The sequence below is a fragment of the Scyliorhinus torazame genome, chromosome 7, assembly GCF_047496885.1.
Source record: "Scyliorhinus torazame isolate Kashiwa2021f chromosome 7, sScyTor2.1, whole genome shotgun sequence".
Taxonomy (NCBI): Eukaryota; Metazoa; Chordata; class Chondrichthyes; order Carcharhiniformes; family Scyliorhinidae; genus Scyliorhinus; species Scyliorhinus torazame.
Genome location: NC_092713.1, coordinates 56,249,154 through 56,272,868, shown reverse-complemented (window position 1 = coordinate 56,272,868; position 23,715 = coordinate 56,249,154). Strand labels below are relative to the sequence as shown.

At 49.1% G+C, this 23,715-nt stretch overlaps 1 long non-coding RNA gene across 1 annotated transcript in view; it reads left to right on the top strand.

The window, feature by feature from the left end:
• The first annotated feature begins 10,510 nt into the window (after positions 1–10,510).
• LOC140427283 (uncharacterized) overlaps positions 10,511–23,715 on the top strand; it is a 53,509-nt gene continuing 40,304 nt past the window's right edge. Inside the window, exon 1 of the long non-coding RNA XR_011948437.1 lies at positions 10,511–10,574. This is a non-coding gene — a long non-coding RNA (uncharacterized lncRNA). The remainder of the gene's footprint in view (positions 10,575–23,715) is intronic.

Here is a 23,715-nt window from a genome sequence, read left to right as displayed (position 1 = left end):
CTTGTCTGTTTCGGGGCACACGCCCTGCTGAGAGATCTGGTCTCCTGGGAACTTGAGTGTCGACATGCCAAAGCAACATTTGGCCCTGTTCAGCTTCAGGCCATTGGCGTGGACACGGCAGAATACCTGCTGGAGACGGGAAACATGCTCCTCAGCGGTCTTGGACCATATGATGACGTCGTCCACGTACACACGAACCCCTTCGATGCCCTCCATCATCTGCTCCATGATGCGATGAAATATCTCCGATGCCGAGACAATACCGAATGGCATACGGTTGTAGCTGTACCTGCCAAACGGTGTGTTGAAGGTGCAGAGCCTTCTGCTGGACTTATCCAGCTGGATTTGCCAGGATCCATGTGACGCATCTAACTTTGTGAAAAAACTTGCATGTGTCATCTTACTGGTGAGTTTCTCCCGCTTCGGGGTGGGGTTGTGTTCACGCATTATATTCTGGTTGAGATCCTTGGGATCAATGCAGATGCGCAGGTCTCCAGAGGGTTTTTTAACACACACCATTGAGCTGACCCAGTCAGTTGGTTCGGTTACCCTGGAAATGATTCCCTGCTGCTGCAGCTCCTTGGGCTGTTCCTTCAGGTGCTCCTTCAGCGGAGCCGGGACCCGGCGTGGTGCATGGACCACTGGCTTGGCATCAGGCCGCAGTAGGATCTTGTACCGATATGGCAAAGTGCCCAGCCCGTCAAACACATCTGGATACTGAGTGAGGATGTCGTCAATGCCAGCTTGAAGATCCACATTGGAGGATGTCGTTGAATAAACCCGCTGCACCAGGTTTAGCTTTTTGCAGGCATGCGCGCCAGGTAGGGATGCCCTGTCTGGCTTGACAATTTCAAACCTTAGCCGTGCATGGGTGCTCCGGTTGGAGACGAGTAGATGGCAGGACCCCAGTGCCGTGATGGCATTACCGTGTAGTCCTGGAGCTGGCAGGCTGCTGGAAGGACCTTGGGGGGCTTCTTGATGCATTTGAAGTTTGCCTGCGAGAGGAGGTTGGCAGAAGCACCTGTGTCCAGCTTGAACTGGATGGAGCAGCGGTTGACCTGCATCACCGCACGCCATTCGTCCTCCGAATCCACAGCGTGGATGGACTGAATGCGAGATGAGTTAGGTGTGGCATGTTCACGTGCGGTAATGATGCCCACTCGGTAGGTGGACTCCAGGCACTCGTCCTCTGGATCCGTTGTACTGCCAGGATCAGAATCCTGTAATCATCGTTGCACATTTTGGACGCGCCGTTGTCGGAATTGGGAGCGCTGGCCTCTGACTGGTGGTGCAGACCTGCACAAGGCTGCATAGTGTCCAAGCTACCCGCAGTTTATACATTGCCTGCCTCTTGCAGGGCACTGCCCCTTTAAGTGGGCGTTGCCACAGTTTGGGCACGTGATGACGTTGGCGTTGTGATGCGGTGTACGTCGTCGCACATGCGCAGTGCGGTCGGCAGACGTCTGCACCTGCGCAGTGTGGGTGTCGGCCGCTTTGTTATCCCGTTCGCATCGCGCATGCGTGGGGCTCCGGGAAAAGCCCGCAAGATGGCCGCTGTCTTCAATGCTGAGGCGCTGCATCCGGGAGATGGCCTGCATACTCTCTGCCTTGTGGGAGGCAAGTTTCTCATTTTCAGTCGATTTGTATTGGGAATACCGATTTTCTGTGTGCTCATGCACTGTACATGTTTCAATCGCGACTGGCAGGGTCATATGCTTGATTTTTAAGAGCTGTTCTCTCAGGGGATCAGAGTGAACTCCAAATACGATTTGGTCTCGGATCATGGAGTCAGCATTATAACTTGCAGGACAGTGCTAGCAGGCGGAGGCTAGTTAAGAAGGGATTGAAAGATTCATCTTTACCTTGAAGACATTGTTTGAATATGTAGCACTTGAAGATTTCATTGGTGCCCACTTCACAGTGACTATCGAACTTGTCCAGGATGGTCTGAAACTTTGTCTTGTCCTGGATTTGGTGAAGTTAAACAATTTGAAGAGTTGGATGGCTTGATCACCTGCTGTTGAGAGGAAAAGCGCGATCTTTCTTGCATCAGACGCACCCTCGAGGTCTGAGGCTGCGATGTACAGCAGAAACGTTTGCTTGAATGTCCGCTCGTTGGCACTGAGATTGCCAGAGGTCCTGTGCTGGTGAGGAGCCTGAATCTTCTCCATGGTGCCGGGATACATTTGCTGGTCGTCACGGAACAGACTGAGGTAAGCCACCTTAAATTAGTAGTCTCCCGGTATCACGTCGTGTTAGGTACACTGGTATAACACTGGCTGCAACTGGATGCAGCTTAGATCAAAAAGATACTCCAGACCTTGAAGCGAGTTCAACCAGGTTTATTGAACTAAGAGCACAGTTAGCACAGTTCTCTGCGAGTTTGACTCTCTGCTAACTTAAATGAGGTTACTCTGCCTGACTGAACCAGACTAGCTCTTAGCCACGTGGTGGAGGTGTGAGATTGTAACAACACCCTTGACTGACTCTTTAGATGTTCATCAGTGGAAAGAGGCGGGGTGCCTTGTGTCTTTTATAGTCAGATCCCACCCCTGAGTGTCCTGCCTGCTTATTGGTCTTGTCCTGTTCTCTGTGTCCATTAGCTGCTTGGTCTGTGCCTGCCTGTTTAGCATTATGTGTGTGTCTGCATATCATCACTGAGGGCAGCTGGTGAAACAGAAGTGGCAGCTCTTTTGCTCACCAGGGGCTGCTATGGGAATGACAGCTACCCGAGACCCAGGATCAAGAAGTGACTCAGGTCAGAGGTAGGCGATGGTGGGAGGGTTTTACATGGTTGGGGATTGCGGAGGAGGGGGTTGGCAGCAAGGGCAGAGGATAGCTCTCAGCTGTCCCCACTCCATCCCAATGCCAGGGCCTTCAACCTGGCACTTAGTGCCTTTGAGCACGGTCATTAATTGCCCACTTAAAGGCCTCAATTGGCGGGGGGCGTGAAGTCCAAACACAGGCCATTCCGTCCTGGACTTCATTTTGTTAGAGTTGGAAACGGAGTGCTTGCATGCCACCCTTCTGCCAAAGTCTATCCTTCCCCCCTCTTAACATGCCATGATGGAGGGCATAAAGCTCCCCCGTGGAAGTAATTCACTCACAATTTCGTCTTAAATACAATTTGAAGTATAGATAAAAGGAAAGGCAAAATATTGCAGTTGTTGCAAATCTGAAATCAAAACAGAAAATGCTGGAAATACTCACAGACAGCATCTGTGGAGAGAAATAGCACTAACATTTCAAGTTGTGATGACTCTTCATCAGAATTGAGGGAACATAGAAATCTTTTCAGGACTTTGGCCAAAGGAACATAGAATCAGGCACAGGCCCTGTAGCCCAGGAGCCTGTTCCACCAATCAATGCGATCATGGCAGATCAGTGACCTAACTCCATATACCCACATTTGCTTCATATCCCATATTGGATAACAAAAATCTGTCAATTACAGATTTAAAGTTTGCTGTCAATCTAACACCAATTGCAGAAGAGATTTCAAACTCCTACTCTGCTTCTCCTCAACCGGGACCTGGGATTCATGTCGCATTACATTCATCCCCCGCCATCTGGCCTGCGAAATCCTACCAACTGTCCTGGCTTGACACAATTCACACCTCTTTAACCTGGGGTTACCCCATCTCTGGATCTGTAAAGATTTAATCACCTGCTAATGCTCGTATTCCAAGCATTGTCTGGCATCTTTGAATCTGTCTATATATGTGTTTCTGGAACATACCTCTTCATTCACCTGAGGAAGGAGCAGCGCTCCGGAAGCTAGTGACATCGAAACAAACCTGTTGGACTTTAACCTGGTGTTGTAAGACTTCTTACTGTGCTCACCCCAGTCCAACACCGCCATCACCACATCTCTGAATTTGACCAGCTGGTGATATTTACGAGTGGCCTGGATGATTAATTCTTCGATTTATCCATCTTCTTTGTGGGCCATAGAACCACGGGGAAAGCTTCATTGATCTCCCCATGGGACCCGCGTAGTACGAGCTCCCCAGGTAGGGGGCGGAGGCCTACCACATGGGGCTCGTTATCAGCAAAGCTTAAAGGCAGGCCCAGATCAGCTAGGATTGCACTGGGAGTGACATGCTCCGTTATGCAGACCCTTGTAAATAAGTCTATGTTACGTTTACCGTCAGTCTCCTCTGCTTCATTTCGCTTTCAGTTCTGTTTCAGCAAAGGTTTGGCAATTCTGCGTGGTAAATGAGGGAGAGTTGAAAGGGCAAGTCACCCGATGTTTATCATACACACTTCCTTGTTCAGTTCTGGATTCAGACCTGGGCCTCATCGCTACTTTCAGGCTTGTAATTACTATTTTCTCTTTGACATTCTGTGCCTGAAAATGTTGTAAGCTAAGGAATTGCCAGTTACATTTCACATTGTAAATCAATAATAGAGTTTCTGTGTGTTGACATTATTTTCTTGCTGAATACAATTACCTCCCTCTTTGGCAGCAATTAGGTTAAAATAACCTTCACAAAAGTTTTTTTTTATTTGAAGAAGGGGAATTGATTTTTTGAGGGAATACTTTTATTAATCAGTTTAGCGTATCTGTGGTGAATGAATAGATTTGTGCTGAACACTGACAATCTGTGAACTGCAGATTTACAGACAAATAAAAAATGTCCAATTCCCGGAGAATGCTGTGAACTAGCTAAATATAACTGACATACATAAATAAAGGCACGAACAATGGGCGCTAATCCCACCACATTGCTATGTGGTCCAGTACAATAAGTGGAGAGCACGGGGGCAGGCATCATTAGCTATTATTCAGATAATAAAGAATCAGATGGTACAGTTCACAAAAGCATCCCCAAGGGGTCAAATAGTTGTATTCATCAAAGTAATCATAACAGAATTTCACACTAACAGTGTTTAGCCTTAGTGGCATGTTGGAGGAGGGGATCAACTTGCAACTGCGGTGGTAAGAGAATGTGAAAGGAAGGCTGCACGAGATGTTTGGACTGAAAGATGCATTAATATTTCCATCATGCCGAGACCCCCAGTTCGGATAGTCGAGACCCCCAGTTCAGATCGTCACGTGGGAGGCCCCCAGTTAGGATAGTCATTTTTTTTTTTTCCCTGAAAGCACTCTGTCCTGAATCCCCTGTGTCGGGAGCAATGGAAATTCCCTCACCTGTTGTCTAGTAAACGCCCTCACCTGCATATATCTCAAGAAATTTCCCCGGGGCAACCTATACTTTTCCTCCAATGCTCCCAAGCTCGCAAAAGTCCCATCTATAAACAAATCTCCCACCCTCCTAATTCCCAACTGGTGCCACCTCTGAAATCCTCCATCCATTCTTCCTGGGGCGAACCTATGGTTGTTCCTGATTGGGGACCCCACCAGGGCTCCCCGCACCCCTCTCTGTCGCCTCCACTGTCCCCAGATATTCAATGTTGCCACCACCACCGGATTCGTGGTAAACTTTTTAGGTGAGAACGGTAGCGGCGCCCTCACCAGCGCCTCTAAACTCGTCCCTTTACAGGACTTTCTCTCCAGTCTTTTCCACGCCGCTCCCTCACCCTCCATCATCCATTTACGTATCATTGCCACATTGGCGGCCCAATAGTAATCGCCCAAGTTCGGTAGTGCCAATCCTTCTCTGTCCCTACTACGCTGAAGGAACCCCCTCCTTACTCTCGGAACTTTCCCTGCCCACATGAAGCTCGTTATACTCCTGTCTATTTTATTAAAAAAGGTCTTAGTGATTAGTATAGGGAGACATTGAAATACAAATAAGAACCTCGGGAGGGCCATCATCTTGATTGCTTGCACCCTGCCCGCCAGCGACAGAGGCTGCATGTCCCACCTCTTGAAGTCCTCCTCCATTTGTTCTACCAGCCGTGTCAGATTAAGTCTGTGCAAGGTTCCCCAGCTCCTAGCGATCTGAATCCCCAGGTATCGGAAGTTTCTTTCCACTTTCCTTAGAGGCAAGCCTTCTATCTCTCTACTCTGGTCCCCTGGATGTATCACAAATAATTCACTCTTCCCCATGTTTAGCCTATACCCCGAGAAATCCCCGAACCCCCTCAAAATTCGCATAACCTCTATCATCCCCCCCGCTGGGTCCGACACGTATAACAATAGGTCATCTGCGTATAACGAGACTCGGTGTTCTTCTCCCCCTCTAATCACCCCTCTCCATTTCCTGGAGTCTCTCAACGCCATGGCCAGAGGTTCAATTGCCAACGCGAACAACAATGGAGACAGCGGGCATCCCTGTCTTGTTCCCCTATATAGTCGGAAATACTCCGATCTTTGTCGACCTGTAACTATACTTGCCGTTGGAGCCCCATAAAGAAGTCTAACCCAGCTAATAAACCCGTTCCCGAACCCAAACCTCCTTAACACTTCCCATAAATACTCCCACTCCACCCTATCAAATGCCTTCTCTGCATCCATTGCCGCCACTATCTCTGCCTCCCCCTCATTATCACCCCTAATAGTCGTCGCACGTTAACATTCAGTTGTCTCCCTTTTACGAACCCTGTCTGGTCTTCGTGCACCACCCCCGGGACACAGTCCTCTATCCTCGATGCCAGTACCTTTGCCAACAATTTGGCATCCACGTTCAATAATGAAATAGGTCTATAGGACCCGCACTGCAACGGATCTTTATCCCTCTTCAAAATTAGCAATATCGTCGCCTCCGACATCGTCGGGGGTAGAGTCCCCCCTTCCCTGGCCTCATTGAACGTCCTCACCATCAACGGGGCCAACAAGTCCACATATTTTCTGTAATATTCCACCGGGAACCCGTCTGGTCCCGGGGCCTTCCCTGCTTGCATGCTTCCCAGTCCCTTAATAACCTCGTCCACCCCAATCGGTGCCCCCAGGCCTACTACCTCCTGCTCCTCCACTTTCGGGAACCTCAATTGGTCCAGGAACTGCTGCATCCCCTCCTCTCCCTCTGGGGGTGGCGGTGGTGAGGGGTGAGGTGATCTCATTCAAGGCTAGGCTAGACAAAGAGGAGAGGTTGGAATGTCAAAGGGTAATAGATGAGATGCTGGAGGTAGACAGGAGGTATGCAGAAGATAGGCACCCAACGCAGTTGGAAAAGAGGAAGGAACTCCAGGCGAGCTTTGACCGACTATTTATCAGAAAGGCGGTACGCCAATTGAGGCGCGCAAGTTTACAGGCATGGAGAGAAGGCGGGGCATATGTTGGCAGGTCAGCTCCGTAGGGAGGTTGCGGCAAGGGAAACTGTCCAGGTGCGGGACAAGGCAGGGAAGTTGGTGGTAGCTCCAGATCAGATTGTATTTGAGGTAGTTGTCCTGTGCCCTGGGATGTTTGCTGGCAGGATGGGCTTTATCCTGTATTTCAGATCTGTCATCCGTGCTCATGTGCATTATGCACCTGCACTCTGATACTAGGGGCCTGGTCCCACAGTCCGGACGAAACCCTCACCCCGCCACTCCTGCAGGCTGGATAACTCCCACCCCCACCTTGATGTCCCTTACATTGTTCACCCAGGATCGTTAGAAGTGATGGTAGTGCTGCCCTGCTGCACTCATGACAGCAAATTATGAGCCTTGTTGTCCCACAGGTCATGATTCCTCGCAGTTAGTTTATAGTGAAAACTGCACACCATCTTTCTGCACACTACCAGTCTCCAATTGGAGCTGGGAGACCAGTGTCAGTGGAGCTTTCCCTGTGCAGTGAACATTTCTGAATAGGTGGTTTCCTACCCATGCAGGAACTCTGGAGCTGCATGGAAGCCCTTCTCATTCTTCCTTTCCCCCACTGCCATGTAATCTCTCAAACCCAGAAGCAATGCAGCTCCATTTTTAAATTAATTTACGGAATGTGGACGTCGATGGTTAGGCCATCCCTATTTATTGCCCATCCCTAGTTGCCCTTCAGAAGGTGGTGGTGAGTTGCTTTCTTGAACTTCTGTAGTCCTTGAGGTGTAGGTACACCCACTGTGTTGTTAGGGAGGGAGTTCCAGGATGTTGCCTCAGTGACAGCGAAGGAATGGCGATATATTTCCAAGTCGAGGTGGTGAGTGACTTGGAGGGGGACCTCCAGGTGGTGGGGTTCCCAGGTATCTGCTGCTCTTGTCCTTCTAGGTAGTGGTCGTGAGTTTGGAAGGTGCAGTCCAAGGAAACTTGGTGAGTTACTGCAGTGCCTCTTGTAGATGGTATACACGGCTGCCACTGTTCGTTGGTGATGGTGGGTTTGAATGTTCGTGGAAGCAGGAGCAATCAACTAGGCTGCTTTGTCCTGGATGGTGTTGAGCCTCTTGAGTGTTGTTGGAGCTACAAGAGTGGTTAATTCCTCTCTAGCCGGAGATGGTCATTGCCTGGCACTTATGTGGCACAAATGTAACTTGCCACTTGTCAGCTCAGGCCTGGATATTGTGCAGGTCTTGCTGCATTTGGACATGGACTGCTTCATTACCTGAGGTGTCATGAATGGTGCTGAATATTGTACAGTCATCCACAAACATCCCCACTTCTGACCTTATAATGGAAGGGAGGTCATTGTTGAAACAGCTGGAGATGATTGGGCCTAGGACACTACCCTGAGGAACTCCTGCAGTGATGTCCTGGAGCTGAGATGATTGACCTCCAACCACCACAACCATCTTCTTTTGTGCAAGATATGACTCCAACCAGTGGAGAGTTTCCCCCTCATTCCCATTGACAGCAGTTTAGCTAGGGCTCCTTGATGCCATACTTGGTCAAATGCTGCCCTGATGTCAAGGGCAGTCACTCTCACCTCATCTTTGGCATTCAGCTCTTTTGTCCATGTTTGAACCAAGGCTGTAATGAGGTCATGAGCTGAGTGGCCCTGGCGGAACCCAAACTGAGCATCCATGAACAGGTTATTGCTGAGTAAGTGCCGCTTGATAGCACTGTTGATGAATCATTCTATCACTTTGCTGATGATGGAGAGTAGACTGATAGGGTGGTAGTTGGTACAGGACACACTTGGGCAGTTTTCAACATTGCTGGGTAGATGCCAGTGTTGCAGCTGTACTGGAACAGCTTGGCTGAGGTGCAGAAGGTTCTGGAGCACAAGTCTTCAGTACTATTGCACAAGTCACGGCCTATAGCCTTTACAGTATCCAGTGGCTTCAGCCATTTCTTGATATCACTTGGAGTGAATCGTGTTGGCTGAAGACTGACATCTGTGATGCTGGGGACCTCTGCAGGAGACCGAGCTGGATCATCCACGTGGCACTTCTGGCTGAAGATTGTTGTGAGTGCCTCAGCCTTGTCTTTTGCACATATGTGATGGGCTCCTCCATCATTGAGGATGGGGATATTTGTGGAGCCTCCTCCAGTGAGATGTTTAATTGTCCACCACAATTCACAGCTGTATGTGTCAGGACTACAGAGCTTAGATCTGATGCATATGTTGTGGAATCACTTAGCTCTTTCTATTACTTGATGCTCATGCTGTTTGGCACACAAGTAAACCTATGTTGTAGCTTCACCAGGTTGACATCTCATTTTTCAGTATGCCTGATGTTGCTCCTGCCATGCTCTCCTGCGCTCTTCATTGAACCAGGATTGATCCCCTGGCTTGGTGGTTATGGTAGAGTGGGGGATATGAGATTGCAAATTGTGGTTGAATACAATTCTGCTGCTGATGGCCCACAGACCCTCATGGATGCTCAGTCTTGAGTTGCTAGATCTGTTCGAAGTCTATCCTATTTAGCAAAATGGCAGTGCCACACAACACGATGGAGGGTATCCTCAATGTGAAAACAGGACTTTGTTTCCACAAGGACTGTGCAGTGATTACTTCTATTGATACTGTCATGGACAGATGCATCTGCAGCAGGCAAATTGGTGAGGATGAGGTCAAGTATGTTCTTCCCTCTTGTTGGTTCCCTCACCACTTGCTGCAGTCCCAGTCCAGCAGCTATGTCCTTTAGGACCTGGTCAGCTCGGTCTGTGATGGTACTACCAAGCCACCCTTGGTGATGGACATTGAAGTCCCCCACCCAGAGCATATTCTGCACCCTTGCCACCTGGAACAAAGGAAGTGCTTCGTCCAAGTGGTGTTCAACATTGAGGAATACTGATTCACCATCTGATGATGGATGGTATGTGGTAATCAGCAGGACGTTTCCTTGCCCATGTTTAACCTGAAGTCATGTGACTTCATGGGGTCCAGAGTAGATATTGAGGAATCCCAGGGCAACTCCCTCCTGACTATATACCAATGTGCTGCCACCTCTGCTGGGTCTGTCTTGCCGGTGAGACAGGACATACCCAGAAATGGTGATGGTGGTGTCTGGGACATTGTAAGGTATGATTTTGTGAGTATGACTATGTCAGGCTGTTGCTTAACTGGTCTGTGTGACAACTCTCCCAACTATGCACAAGCCTCCAAATGTTAGTAAGGAGGACGTTGCAGAGTCGGCAGGGCTGGGTTTGTCATTGTCTTTCCGGTGCCTGGGTCGATGCCGGGTGGTCCGTCCAGTTTAATTCCTTTTTTGTGTTTTTACAGCCGTTGAATACAACTGAGTGGCTTGCTAGGCCATTTCAGAGTGCATTGAAGAGATTACCACATTTTTGTCACATGGAGGCCAGACCAGGTAAGGGAGACAGATTTCCTTCCCTAAAGGGCATTAGTGAACCAGATGTTTTTTTACGACAATGGTTTCATGGTCATCATTAGACTTTTATTGAGTTTAAATTACATCACCTGCCATGGTGGGATTCGAACCTGGGTCCCCAGATCATTATACTGGGTCTGGGGTTAGGTTGTGCACATGAGATACCCTAAAGAATTTAATAGTTGGGATATTTGAAAAAAGAAATGGCAGAAGTTGACCCTAATTGTTTGGACCAGTATCAGTGCAGTATTTTGCTGAATTGACACACTAAATCAATTGGAAGGGAAGATCTTTACCTTCACCGTAAATTGGCTTTTGGGCTTTCCCATAGAGGTAATGAGTGAAAGCATCCAGGACCCCACCAATCGATGCTAATGGTTTCCCTTCTTCGAAAGTGCCAAAATCAATTCCCTGCGAAAAGCTTTTAAAAATACACAGAATTGAACAAAATTACTTAATTCTTGCATCTGCACCCACTTTTTAAAAACTTGTCTTGTTCTGGATGGAATTTAATAAGAAAAGCTTCTAATCTTTAAATTCAGAGGATTTGCCTAAATTCCTCCCCATTAGGGTTATTTATATGGGCAGCTGGGTGAAATGGCTGTAACACAAGCCAATTGCTGCCTGACTGGGTAATAGGGTCCTTTGTGCGAAATCCAACGCAAAGTGTGAACCTCCTTTTTCACTTATCTCTTAAAATTGGTGTTTTGTTAAATGTTCCAAAGCTAAGTCGTTTGGGGGTTGGGTCCTTCCGATGGACTTGGGGGGTGGGTGCACCTCAGTTATACACAACCTCCTTGACCCACCTCGGTGTCCATCGCGGTCGGGTCATGCTTGGGCAAACTTGCACCAAAGCCCGCCCGGTGGATTTCCTGCTGGGAGGGTCGGTGCATAATGGGCGGATGGTGAATCAGGCTCCAGCCTGTTAAATACATTGAAATGGTTGCAAATCACCGATTTGCATCCTTCCGTTGGCGCGGGTTGGGTAGCACACCGAGCTGCTGGCAGGGGATCGCAGCATCGCAACAGGTTTGGCGCCCGGCACCAATCCCGTTTTTCGGCGGACCCGCCATTTTCCGCCCAATCAGGAATCTTGATATCGGTGTCGGGCAATGGAAAATCCATCCCATTGTATTTTGTTTTCAATTGTCATTTTGTTCTTTGCTATGAATTCTTTAATAAGTCATTGATGTGGAGAGGAAAGTTCCTTCATTTGTTGACTCATTCCATTGACAAATGTGACGCCGACAACACAAATGGGAAATTTCAATTCGAGTCACATAACTTGATGCCGAATGCTATAAGAGCCGTGGTTGTTTCATTGACGCTACACAGAATCCTACAAATATCATCCCATTAAGCCAATTAATCAAGTATAACCAAGTTTAAAGGGGTACGGTCGTCACTAGAATCTGTCTTGTAAACCTTTTTTTATTTGTTTGCAAATGCACAATGCAACAAAATAAGATTAACCAGTATCACCTAAAAACAGATTGTCTGGTCAGTTACCTCATGGCTATTTGAGTGATATTGATGGTCCAGAATCAACTTCAAAACTCACACACTTCAACAACTAATTTATTGCATGAAGTACGTTGAAATGTTTTGACATGAGGGTATTAATATAAATACTTGAATTATGTTTTATATTATTGCGCAAAACCTTAATAATTTACAATGCTCACCCTGTGTAGGAGCTCAGAATGTTAGATTGCTGTGGTTTTATAAAGTTGAAAGAGTATTTGCTCTGCACCTACCTCTCTGACACCTGCTAAAGGTGCTGCCTGCCTCCCTTGCATCCTTCACATAAATGACCATAAATGAGCCGATTTTGCAATGACAAATTTTTCGTATTGTTTGAATGGTGTGCTTGTGATTCTCGTCTGAACATTTTACTTACATCTGTTTCTGACTGATGGTAGTATAATTTCTTACTGTAATTGTGACATTCCTACAGTGCCTGTTAAACACACTTACCTGTCAGCTATTTTTGCAGTGTTCAGATGGGAGTACACACAGGTCAAATTGCCTTCGCCTTCCGTTCTCAAAGCCACTAAATGAATATGTTCTTTGTTTAAGGTATAATTACTAATCACATAGCCATTGGGAAGAAAATAACATAATTATCTCCACTATGGTAGCTCTAATCACCACCAACTGAGGCTACAGAACTGAACAGCTTTAATAATTATCCTTCAGTGCCACTGGCCGCTTCTCAAAGTCTCAAATAAGAGGCATGATGAACATAAACTGGAAGCTCATCATCACCTTCACAGTACGAAAATGGCTTTGAGAGTGCTTTAAAGCCAAAAGAGACAAAATGAGGTTAACCTGCTGTAGATAATGGGTAGTTGATATTCTGTAGATTTAAACCCGAGTACAGAGATCAAAAAATTGTATGCTGGATCTCAAAACACTTGCAGATTTTTTTTCCTTCTATGCCTTCGATTGCTTTTCTTTTATTCTCTTCTCTTTTCAATTTGGCAGTCAACTTCTGTTCATATCTCCCCACAATAACACAGCTGAGATTGGAGATTCTTCAGAAAGAAAGTAGTCGATATCCCACCCACCCTGGCACAGTACATCGGTGTTCCACCATGTCGTTTTCCAATGTCTCTTTACCTCACTTTATTCTGTATGTATCTGACAACACCCAAAAGAAGTCAAGGTTAAAAAGTGCCTGAGAGAAATTAAAACGGAATGTCCTGGTAGAAGTGATCACTTGAGAAAAGTACTATTGTATTGGAGGCTGTGGATTTTTTTTTCGTTTACGGGATGTGGGTGTTGCTGGCTCGGCCAGCATTTATTGTCCATCTCTAGTTGCCCTTCAGAAGGTGGTGGTGAGCTGCCTTCTTGAACCGTTGCAGTCCCTGAGGTGTAGGTACCCCCAGAATGCTGTTAAGGAGGGAGTTACAGGATGTTGACCCAGTGAAGGAATGATGATATATTTCCAAGTCAGGATGGTGAGTGACTTGGAGGTAAACCTCCAGGTGGTGGGGTTCCCAGATATCTGCTGCCTTTGTCCTCCTAGATGGTAGTGGTCATGGGTTTGGAAGATGCTGTCTAAGGAACCTTGGTGAGTTCCTGCAGCACAATTTCTAGATGGTACACACGGCTACCACTGTTCGTCAGTGGTGGAGGGATTCAGTGTTTGTGGAAGGGGATAGCAATCAAGCAACTCCTTGCCCTGGATGGTGTTGAACCTCTTGAGTGTTGTTTGAGCTACACACATCCATTACCCACTTTTAAAAAAAAATTTAGAGTACCCAATTCATGTTTTCCAATTAAGGGGCAATTTTAGCATGGCCAAACCCTGCACATCTTTGGGTTGTGGGGGCGAAACCCACGCAAACACGGGGAGAATGTGCAAACTCCACACGGACAGTGACCCAGAGCCGGGATCGAACCTGGGACCTTGGCGCCATGAGACTGAAGTGCTACCAATGCACCACCGTGTTGCCCCATCCATTACCCTCCTGACTTGTGCCTTGCCGATAGTGGGCACGCTTTGGAGGGTACCAGGTATGACTCCAACCAGTGCAGGGTTTTCAGGCAGCTATGTCCTTTAGGACTCAGCCAACTCCATCTGTGATGGTACTACCAAGCCACTCTTGGTGATGGGTATTGAAGTCCCCCACCCTTGCCACCCTCAGTGCTTCCTCCAAGTGATGTTCAACATGGAGGAGTACTGAATCATCGGCTCATGTTTGACCTAGTGCCACCAGACTTCATGGGGCCCAGAGTCAATTTTGAGAACTCTCCCAGGCTGTATAACACTGTTCCGCCACCTCTGCGGGGTTTGTCCTGCTGATGGTACAGGGCATAGCCAGGAATGCTGATGGTGGTGTCTGGGATTTTGTGTGAAAGGTTTGGTTCCAACAGTATGACTATGTCTCTCCCAATTTTGGCACAAGCACCAAATGTTAGTAAGGAGGACTTTGCAGGTCAACAGGCCTGTGTTTGCTGGTGTCCTTTCCGGTGCCTAGGTCTATTCCGAATGGCCCAACAGGTTTTGTTACTTTTTGTTTTCTTTGTAATGGCTAAATGCAATTGAGAGTCTTGCTGGATCATTTCAGAGTTAACCACATTTCTGTGGTTCTGGAGTCACATATGGACCAGACCAGGATGGAAGGCAGGTTTCCTCCCCTAAAGGACGTTAGTGAACCAGATGGGTTTTTCTGACAATCTACAATGATTTCATATTCATCACTTGACTTTCAACGCCATGGACGGCACGGTTACACAGTGGTTAGCACTGCTGACTGACAGCTCCGGGGTCCCGGGTTCAATTCCAGCCTTGGGTGGAGTCCCCCACCCTTGCCTGTGTGGACTTTGCACTTTCTCCTCGTGTCTGTACAGGTTTCCTCCAGGTTCTCCGGTTTCCTCCCACAGTCCAAAGATGTGCAGGTTAGGTTGATTAGCCATACTAAATTGCCCCTTAGTGTCCAAAATGTTAGATGGGATTACTGTGTTACGGGGATAGGATAGAGGCATGCGCTTAAGTAGGGTGCTCTTTCCAAGGGCTAGTGCAGACTCAATGGGCCGAGCGGCCTCCTTCTGCACTGTCGGGATTCTATGAAATTCCAGGTGTTTTATTAAGTTTAAATTCCACCATCTGCTGTGATGAGATTCAAACCCGGGTCCCCATTACCATGGCTCTCTGGATTACAATACCACTGCACCACCGCCTCCTCGTATTTTGCGGTGGATGAGAAAACTGATCAATAGATGGAGGATAAAGATGCTATAATTATTTCTAAATTTGTGGAAAAACTCATGGCCTAAAAAAGGAGGGTTTTAAAAATTCATTTACGGGATGTGGGCATCGCTGTTGCCCTTCAGAAGGTGGTGGTGAGTTGTCTCCTTGAACCGCTGCAGTCCTTGAGGTGCAGGTACACCCACTGTGCTGTTAGGGAGGGAGTTCCAGGTTGTTGCCCAGCAACAGTGAAGCAGCGGCAATATACTTCCAAGCCAGGGTGGTGAGTGACTTGAAGGGGAACATCCAGGTGTTGGGATTCCCAGGTATCTGCTGCTCTTGTCCTTCTAGGTGGTAGCAGTCGTGGGTTATAGTGGAGAGTATTTCATTATTTTCCTGACTTGTGCCTTGTAGACGATGGACAGTCTTTGGGGGGGCAGAGGTTCAGGAGATGAGTTACATGCCGTAGTATTCCTAGCCTTTGACCTGCCCTGGTAGCCACAGTATTAATGTTGCCAATCCAGTTCAGTTTCTGATCAATCGTAACCCCCAGGATGATGAATGTGGGAGATTCAGTGATGGTTGGTAATGCCATTGAATGTCAAGGGGCGAGGGTTAGATACTCTCTTGTAGGAGTTGGTCATTGCCTGGCATTTGTTTGGCACGAATGTAACTTGCCACTTGTCAGCCCAAGCCTGGATATTGTTCAGGTCTTTCTGCATTTGAACGTGGACTGTTTCATTATCTGAACAGTCGCGAATGGTGCTGAACATTGTGCAGTCATCCACAAACATCCCCACTTTTGACCTTATGATGCAAGGGAAGTCATTAATGAAGCAGTTGAAGATGGTTGGGCCAAGGACACTATCCTGAGGAACTCCTGCAGTGATGTCCTGGAGTTGAGATGATTGACATCCAACCAGCACAACCATCTTTCTTTGGTATCACTCCAACCAGTGGAGAGTTTTCCCCCTCGGTTCCCATTGACTCCAGTTTAGCTAGGGCTCCTTGATGCCATACCCGGTCAAATGTTGCCTTGATGTCAAGGGCAGTCACTCTCACTACAAAGATAGACAAAAATGAGAGAATTATCAAAGCTGCAAGCATAATTTCAGATTCAGTAGTGGGTCAATGTAACTCATGGACAGGTATTGGTTTGCACTATTCCAAGAGTAAATCATTGGGAATCAAAGTGGGAAGACTGGAACAACTAGGTACAGGATTTCCAGATGAAAAGGAAAGAGGTGCTGAGAGGAACTAAAGGAAATTAGAAAAGAAGTATCAAGAGATTCCAGTTGTCCATAAATGTTTTCTATACAACTTTATTACAAGGCTTGCAAAGTTGATGGGGATCATTTGCCACCGACCAGTGAGCCTCTGTCCCACACTAGATGTTGCTGTCACCAGGCAGTGGCAGTGAACCTGCTTCGTTAAGGTTCCTGCAAGTACCTTGATGTGAAGGATCTCCGAGCATTTCACCCTCAGGTCACTGGAGGAGCTGCCAGAAGTTAATTCAAGCTGCTCGGAAATAAGTTTTTATGGTCCAGGGAAATAATCCTATCTAACCATTTCTAAACCTCATCTCACTCAATAGACCCCTCATTGTGAGGGATGGGTTTGGAGAATGAACAGTTAAGTCAGATGCAGTAAAGCAAGCTGGCATGTCAAATAGCAGTTGCAAATCGAGCAAATACATTTAAAAAAATAAATTTAGAGTACCCAATTATTTTTTCCAATTAAGGGGCAATTTTAGCGTGGCCAATCCACCTATCCAGCACATCTTCTTTTGGGTTGTGGGGGTGAAACCCACGCAGACACAGGGAGAATGTGCAAACTCCACACGGACAGTGACCCAGGGCCGGGATTCGAACCCGGGTCCTCAGCACCGTAGGCAGCAATGCTAACCACTGTGCCACCGTGCTGCCCTGAGCAAATACTTTTTGAGTGAATGTTGGTGTTTTACATTAATTTGTGTGTTCATTTTTTGTGTTCCCAACTAATTTGGGCAATTGGATTGTGTTGAGGAGAATGGAAGCTTCTGTCATATGAAGAAACTTGACAGAAGGCTTGAGAATGAGTCCAGGATTTTGTGGGGGTAGGTGTGAAGTGACTTTACCAGAGTGATTCAACTATTATTTGTTGAAACCCATTATGCTTGCCTTGCTCTGATAGCTAACCACTGACACTGCTCCACTCTCCTGGTCCACTTCGTGCCTTACCTGGACACCCACCTTTAGACTAAGCCACAGAATCTTTGAATAAATCAAAATAAACCCGTAGCTGGTGACCCTAGTGACCTTGGTGACTGTGTGCCACATCTAAAGACGAGACACCTTCAATAATGCCCGACTCCCAGAGCCTCTAATCTGGCCTCATCATCTGGTTCTTCAGAGCTGATAGGGAAATGTAAATCTAGAGTGCTACGTTGGAGACAGAAAATCTACTGCAATGGCTTCTCTTCCAGAACCCATTCATTACATTTAACTCCCGAAAGATTATGTTTGCCACTTCCTATTGGGCACTGTCCCTCGGGGACGTAATCCAAAGACACAATAAGTGTGAAATTGAACAGGCCCAAACACGAGCTTGGGTATCACAATATTAGACATAAAAATCTTGCTCCTGCTGTTTGGATGCAGGCAACATGCAAACTTTGTGTTGCTTTCTGGTTTGCATAATAGCTACATCTAGTCAGCACTTACAACACTGGACTCCTCAGCAGCGTGTCTATGTTAGTGTGAAGCTTGCACCACTTATAACTATAGCCCACACTTCTAAAGGCTGACCTGCACCTCTGAAAGGGGAAGTGCATTGTGGGTGGAGGAGGTGCTAGAGCAGGTTGTAGAAGACAGTGTGAGCAAAAACACTAAATTATGGAGCAACAGGGCAGAGAATAAGTTTTGAGGTCCTCTAATGCTGCACTGAGGCCTCGGTTGGCAGGAGAAAAGAGCTCCTCTACCCGTTCTGTAGGCCCTCCAGAGAACCTGTAAGAAGTCAATGAGACCAGATAGTTATGATGGTCAATGACAGTCATTCAGTCCGACGGAGCTGGATGCAATTTTGCTTGGCATTCAGTGACTTCATATGAGTGGTCAAAGTTAGTGAATTCATCTTGAAATGCCAGACCCCACTCCCTGCACCATTCGCCTTAGATACTGCTCAATGTTCAGCGACCGACAATCTCCATAATCACGACTCATATGCGACATCCATAGCTTCACCTCACTCTCACACTCTTGGCAATGTTTTAAGCCTCACATCCACGTCTCACAGCTTGCGCACTTTGCCAGTGTTCAACCATAACAGTCACATCATCCAAACACTTTGTACTATATTCACTGACAAAGATCCGCCAGTTATAAGCCACTTTGCTCTGCAAGAGAGAGGGAAGTGTGTCAGTGAATGTCATGTATTCTGTTTGGGAGATGTGGTTGTGATTGAATAGCTGGCAGTGTGTAGAAGCAGTGAAATGTGGGTGTAAAGTGTTTAATGTGTCAGAGGGAAGTAGAGCATATGCCTGATATGAACCCTGATTGATCAAGATTGTTGGTAGGTAAGCCATGGGGATGTAGTGAATTGAACAGGGTGTCAGGCTTGTATTGCAGTTGGTAGACTATGACATTTCAAGATGCATTCAATAACCTTGACCATTCGTGTGAGGTCATTGATCTTCTCACAACCCTATGGGCTCGATCTTCCCAAAAGGGAACACAGTTCCCGAGCAAGTGCGTTTAGCCACGTGTTTCTCAGCCCTTGCTTTGAACAAGGGGCCTAAACGGGGAACATCTGGCCACGGCCGCACATAGCCCTGTTTTTTACAACGGGGTTCTCCGCATGTTGGAACTGCCTGTTGTAGCGAGAATCTCCGAGGCCCCCCCAAAAAATCCCGACCTCCCCCCAGCCCAAATGCAATATGAGAGGGACCCCCGGCCATTCCATCACACCCCCAAAACCCACAGCAGGAAATCCCGGCCCAATCGTGCGTGCACAAAAATGCCAACCTGGCACACTTACAGCGCCCCAGCCAGCTGGCAGTGCTGCCTGGGCACCTTGGCAGTGCCAGTCTGGCACCCAAGTGACCCTACCAGAGTGTCAGGTTAGCACTGCAAGTGTGCCCAGGTGGCACCAGCAGTGCCAGGGCACCACCCTACCCAAAGGGCATGCAGCTGGAGGCCTCCGATCCCCTCGGAGGCCCCGATGAGTACCTTTCCATCGATTCCCGTTTGTGGGGACCAGTACCAAACAGCGCTCGCCTGTGGTCCTCGAGGGAAAGAGATTGCATCCCAAAGCCTCAGGTACCTTGGGAATTTGCACATAAGAGTAAGGCTTACTGCCTCGCTCTACTGTGCAGATTTGCCAAGAACTGATGCCGCCTATTGGCAATATAATAATAGTAATCTTTATTGTCACAAGTAGGCATACATTAACACTGCAATGAAGTTACTGTGAAAAGCCCCTAGTCGCCACATTCTGGCGCCTGTTCGGGTACACTGAGGGCGAATTCAGAATGTCCAAATTACCTAACAGCATGGGCGGGATTCTCCGACCCCCCGCCGAGTCAGAGAATCGCCGAGTCGGAGAATCGCCGGGGGGGCGGCGTGAATCCCGCCCCCGCCAGCTGCCGAATTCTCCGGGAATTGTGCCGTGCCAGACGGCGGCCACTCGCAGCGGCCCCCACGGCGATTCTCCGGCCAGCAATGGGCCGAAGTCCCGCTGGTTCTATGCAGGTCCCGCCGGCGTAAATTGGACTAGGTCCCTTACCGGCGGGACCTGGCGGCGCGGGCGGGCTCTGGGGTCCTGGGGGGGGGCACGGGGCAATATGGCCCTGGGGGGTGCCCCCACGGTGGCCTGGCCCGCGATCGGGGCCCACTGATCCGCGGGCGGGCCTGTGCCGTGGGGGCACTCTTTTCCTACGCGCTAGCCGCTGTGATCCTCCGCGATGGCCGTCGTGTAGGTGAACCCCACCTGCCTGCGCATGCGCGGGGATGTCGTCAGCAGCCGCTGACGCTCCCGCGCATCCGCAGACCCGCGCCGGCCAGCAGAGTCCCTTCGGCCCAGGCTGGCACGGCGCCAAAGGCCTTCCCCGCCGGCCGGCAGGGCGCCAACCACTCCGGGGCGGGCCTAGTCCCGAAAGGTGCGGAGGATTCCACACCTTTGGGGCGGCCCGACGCCGGAATAGTTCACGCCACTCCGTCCCGCCAGGACCCCCCGCCCGCCGGGTATGGGAGAATCCCGCCCCATGTCTTTCGGGACTTGTGGGAGGAAACCGGAGCAGCCGGAGGAAACCCCGCAGACACGAGGAGAATGTGCAGACTCCGCAGAGACAGTGACCCAAGCTGGGAGTCGAATCTGGGACCCTGGCGTTGTGAAGCAACAGTGCTAACCACTGTGCTGGATTTCCCCTTGCAACATCTCGCGAGATTCCATTGAATGCCGCGAGGCGTTGCGAGCAGGGTAAATCCCAGGAGCGGGGTCTCCCGGCTTTCACCGGTGTTATACCCTGCCTACTGACGATTGGCTGGGGACTAATGAGTATCCCACAATCCTATGGGAGTATGAACTTCCCCAATGAGGGGGGCGGAGAAACTCCTACTATAAATAAGCTGGCCAGTCCAGGAACCAGGAGGAAGGAGAAGGTAGCAAGGGAAGTTACTGCTACTGCTATGTATATGTTGTTATAGTAAATAAACTTTATTATTTTGTATCCTTAAAACTCGTGCTGGATTCTTCGGGGCCCTTACAAAACTGGCGACGAAGGTAAAAGTGAATAGCTGTCTACACTGCTGAAGCCACCTCCCTGGATTTTTGTTGGATACAGGTTGGAAGTTGTTTTCTATTATACCATGCCTCTGTACGGACGTTTGGATGTTTTTGATGCTGCGCTGGAAAGCTGGAACCAGTACACGCAACGGATGCGTTACTATTTCCGGGCAAACAATATCACTGAAAACGAGCGCCAGGTGGTCATATTGCTCACCGCCTGCGGACCGCATACGTTTGGGGTGATTAGGAGCCTTACGTACCCAGCTGCGCCGGACACCAAAACGTTTGACGAACTTGTGAATATAGTGGGGCAACACTTTAACCCAACCCCGTCCACGATAGTCCAGCGTTACCGGTTTAATACCGCTGAGAGGATCCCTGGAGAATCCCTTGCCGATTTTTTTATCCAGGCTACGCGGGATTGCGGAATACTGTGACTATGGTGAGACCTTGTCAGAAATGTTACGCGACCGTTTGGTTTGCGGTATTAACAATGCGGCCACCCAGAGAAAGTTGTTAGCGGAGCCAACATTGACTTTTCAACAGGCAATACAAATAGTCTTGTCCCGAGAGAGCGCAGAGCGAGGAGTACAGGAGCTACAGGGAATGGAAGTGCATGCCTTGGGGCGAAACCCTTTCCGCCCAAAAACGTCCCCCCGCACTCCTGCGGTACCTTGGGCGAGGCAACGACCAGACCGACGCCAGTGGCCATCGGACATTCCTCCCCGAAGGGAGCCTTCTCCAGAGCCAATGGATGAGGAGCCATGTCCGTGTCAGACTTGTAGACGCCGACCCCGTCGCGGACGGCGGTCCTGGGGACGCCAGAGGCGCCGTCGTTCCGACCGAAACTGGGACCAGCCCAGGGGCCGTAACTGGGACCAGCCCAGAGGCCGTACCTTCCATGTGGATGAACCTGCGGCGACCACTCCTGAGGACGTGGAGACGGAGGACGACTGCCTGCAGCTGCATTGTGTGGCAGCTCCCCGTGTGGCCCCCATTAAGGTGACAGTACGGGTCAATGGCCACCCGCTGGAGATGGAGTTGGATACTGGCGCAGCGGTCTCCGTGATCGCCCAGAGGACATTCGACCGCATCAAGCAGGGTATACAGACCCTTACACTAACTGACTCACAGGCCAGGTTGGCCACCTACACGGGGGAACCACTGGACATTGCAGGAACTACAATGACCCCTGTTGTCTATGGACGCCAGGAGGGGTGTTTCCCACTTATCGTAGTGCGTGGCCATGGGCCCAGCCTGTTGGGTCGGGACTGGTTGCGCCATTTGCGGTTGCAATGGCAGCACATCCTCCAAACAGTTTCTGGAGGGTTGACTGAGGTGCTAGGACGATACCCAGAGGTATTCCAGCCTGGTCTGGGGAAAATAAAAGGGGCCGTAGCCCGTATCCAAGTTGAACCAGGAGCCACACCGCGCTATTTCCGGGCGCGCCCAGTGCCTTACGCTTTGCTCGAGAAGGTAGAAGGGGAGCTCACTCGTTTGGAGAGTTTGGGTATTATCAGGCCTGTCCGTTTTGCTGACTGGGCAGCACCAATTGTGCCAGTAATGAAGCCAGATGCCACAGTTCGCTTGTGTGGCGACTATAAACTTACAGTGAATACAGTTTCCCGACTCGACCGATACCCAATGCCTCGCATAGAGGATCTCTACGCGAAACTTGCAGGCGGACTCTCATTCACAAAATTAGATATGAGTCACGCCTACCTGCAGTTGGAGCTGGACCCTGCCTCCCGACCATATGTAACAATTAACACACACCGGGGCCTGTATGAATATACACGGTTGCCCTTTGGAGTATCCTCTGCCTGCGCAATTTTTCAACGTGTTATGGAGGGCATTTTGAGAGGTTTACCACGTGTGGCTGTCTACCTAGATGACGTGTTGATTACAGGGACGTCGGAGCAAGAGCATTTGGAAAACCTGGAGGCTGTCCTTAAACGCCTTTCGGAGGCTGGAGTCCGTTTACGTCACAGAAAGTGCGTATTCCAGGCAAAAGAAGTAGTCTACCTAGGTTATCGGGTGGACCGCGAGGGTCTGCACCCCGTCGCAGAGAAGGTGCGTGCAATTCAACATGCCCCCACCCCGACTGACACTTTGCATCTTCGTTCTTTTCTCGGTCTCGTAAACTATTACGGGAAGTTCCTCCCCAATCTGGCAACTACGCTGGCCCCCTTACACCTGCTGCTAAAGAAAAATCACACCTGGGTTTGGGGTCAGCCGCAAGAAACCGCTTTCCGGCGGGTAAAGCAACAATTGTCGTCGTCTGGGTTACTAACCCACTATGATCCGGGAAAGCCTTTGCTCGTCACATGTGATGCATCCCCGTATGGTATTGGGGCTGTCCTGTCCCACAAGATGGAGAACGGGGCCGAGCGACCGATAGCTTTCGCCTCCCGCACATTGACTGCAGCGGAGAAGAAGTACGCGCAGATCGAGAAGGAGGGCCTGGCAGTGGTTTTCCCGGTGAAACGCTTCCACCAGTATGTGTACGGCCGCCATTTCACTATCGTGACTGATCATAAGCCCCTGCTGGGACTCTTCAGAGAGGATAAGCCGATACCGCCCATTGCTTCTGCACGGATCCAGCGCTGAGCTTTGTTGCTTGCTGCATATGAGTATTCTCTGGAGCACAAACCAGGTACG